Genomic DNA, 2,846 nt, shown 5'->3' on the forward strand with positions numbered 1-2,846 from the left:
CTAACTCTTTTTCAAAAATTATTTTTGAAAATTCTCCTTCTCTCTCATCTCCTTCTATTTATTTTTTCATCTATTAACACTTCATCTCACCCAAATTCGAACCCTCTCTTCCATCTGTGTTCGAATTTCTTCTTCTTCTTTTCTTCTACTCACACTGGGACCTCTATACTGTAGTAAAAAGGACCCCTATTATTATTATTTTTCTGTTCTCTCTTTTTCATATGAGCAGGAGCAAAGACAAGAATATTCTTGTTGAAGCAGATCCAGAACCTGAAAGGACTCTGAAGAGGAAACTAAGAGAAGCTAAATTACAACAATCCAGAGACAATCTTATTGAAAATTTTGAACAAATAAAGGAGATGGCAGCCGAACCCAACAACAATAATGCAAGGAGAATGCTTGGTGACTTTACTGCACCTAATTCCAATTTACATGGAAGAAGCATCTCCATTCCTGCCATTGGAGCAACCAACTTTGAGCTGAAACCTCAGCTAGTTTTTCTGATGCAGCAGAACTGCAAGTTTCATGGACTTCCATCTGAAGATCCTTTTCAGTTCTTAATTGAATTCTTGCAGATCTGTGATACTGTTAAGACTAATGGAGTAGATCCTGAAGTCTACAGGCTCATGCTTTTCCTTTTTGCTATAAGAGACAGAGCTAGAATATGGTTAGACTCTCAACCTAAAGACAGCCTGAACTCTTGGGATAAGCTGGTCACGACTTTCTTAGCCAAGTTCTTTCCTCCTCAAAAGCTGAGCAAGCTTAGAGTGGATGTTCAAACCTTGAAACAAAAAGATGGTGAATCCCTCTATGAAGCTTGGGAAAGATACAAACAGTTGACCAAAAAGTGTCCTTCTGACATGCTTTCAGAATGGACCATCCTGGATATATTCTATGATGGTTTATATGAGTTATCAAAGATGTCATTGGATACTTTTGCAGGTGGATCCATTCACCTAAAGAAAATGCCTGCAGAAGCTCAAGAACTCATTGACATGGTTGCTAATAACCAGTTCATGTACACTTCTGAGAGGAATCCTGTGAGTAATGGGACGCCTATGAAGAAGGGAGTTCTTGAAGTTGATACTCTGAATGCCATATTGGCTCAGAACAAAATATTGACTCAGCAAGTCAATATGATTTCTCAGAGTCTGAATGGAATGCAAGCTGCATCCAACAGTACTCAAGAGGCTTCTTACGCAGACATCCAATTGGCGCACATCCAATAGAACTCGAAATGGCGCACTTGCAATTGTGTTGGAAAGTAGACATCCAGGGCTTTCCTGCAATGTATAATAGTCTATACTTTGCCCAAGTTTAGACGACACAAACTGGCGTTCAACGCCAGCTCTCTGCCCAATTCTGGCATCCAGCGCCAGAAACAAGTTGCAAAGTGGAGTTCAACGCCCAAACTGGCACAAAAGCTGGCATTCAACTCCAAGAAGGACCTCTACACGTGCAACACTCAAGCTCAGCCCAAGCACACACCAAGTGGGCCCCGAAAGTGGATTTATGCATCAATTACTTACTTCTGTAAACCCTAGTAGCTAGTTTATTATAAATAAGACCTTTTTACTATTGTATTAGACATCTTTGATCGTTGGACGCCTGGTTCTTAGATCAGAGGGGCTGGCCATTCGGCCATGCCTGGACCTTTCACTTATGTATTTTCAACGGTAGAGTTTCTGCACTTCATAGATTAAGGTGTGGAGCTCTGCTGTTCCTCAAAGATTAATGCAAAGTACTACTATTTTCTATTCAATTCATCTTATTTCGCTTCTAAGATATTCATTCGCACTTCAACCTGAATGTGACGAACGTGACAATCATCATCATTCCCTATGAACGCGTACCTGACAACCACTTCCATTCTACATTAGATTGAATGAGTATCTCTTAGATCTCTTAATCGGAATCTTCGTGGTGTAAGCTAGAATGATGGCGGCATTCAGGAGAATCCAGAAAGTCTAAACCTTGTCTGTGGTATTCCGAGTAGGATTCAATGACTGAATGACTGTGACGAGCTTCAAACTTGTGATTGCTGGGTGTAGTGACAGAAGCAAAAGAATAGTAAATCCTATTCCAGCATGATCGAGAACCGACAGATGAATAGCCGTGCCATGACAGGGTGCGTTGACCACTTTCACTGAGAGGATAGGATGTAACTATTGACAAGGGTGATGCCTCCAGACGATTAGCCATGCCGTGACAGGGCATTTGGATCATTTTCCCGAGAGAAGACCGAAAGTAGCCCTTGACAATGGTGATGCGTTACATAAAGCCAGCCATGGAAAGGAGTAAGACTGATTGGATGAAGATAGCAGGAAAGCAGAGGTTCAGAGGAAAGAAAGCATCTCTATTCGCTTATCTGAAATTCTCACCAATGATTTACATAAGTATTTCTATCCCTATTTTATTAATTATTTTCGAAAATCCCATTACTATTTTATATCCACCTGACTGAGATTTACAAGGTGACCATAGCTTGCTTCATACCAACAATCTCCGTGGGATTCGACCCTTACTCACGTAAGGTATTACTTGGACGACCCAGTGCACTTGCTGGTTAGTTGTGCGAAGTTGTGAACCATGGTATTGGCATCATGTTTTTGGCACCATTACCAGGGAAAGAAAGAGCGATGAATTTTACATAATCAAAGTGTAATCACAATTTCTGCGCACCAAGGTTCCCATGGAGGTTCCGCATCTCCTAAATCTTCAACCACTTCCTCTTCCTTGATAAGTTCGGTTTTCTCCACTTGCTCCAGTACAAAATCTAACTCCTCCTTGATGACTTCTACCTCTTGACAACTTTCTTCAAGGGTCTCTCCTACTTCCACTTTTTG

General features: G+C 41.0%; 1 non-coding gene across 1 annotated transcript; it reads right to left on the reverse strand.

The window, feature by feature from the left end:
* Positions 1–758: 758 nt before the first annotated feature.
* Positions 759–866, reverse strand: LOC112773886 (small nucleolar RNA R71). The gene has a single exon (XR_003188410.1). It is a non-coding gene; the product is annotated as a small nucleolar RNA R71 (small nucleolar RNA).
* Positions 867–2,846: the final 1,980 nt, after the last annotated feature.

This window comes from Arachis hypogaea, chromosome 18 (genome assembly GCF_003086295.3).
Source record: "Arachis hypogaea cultivar Tifrunner chromosome 18, arahy.Tifrunner.gnm2.J5K5, whole genome shotgun sequence".
Lineage (NCBI taxonomy): Eukaryota > Viridiplantae > Streptophyta > Magnoliopsida > Fabales > Fabaceae > Arachis > Arachis hypogaea.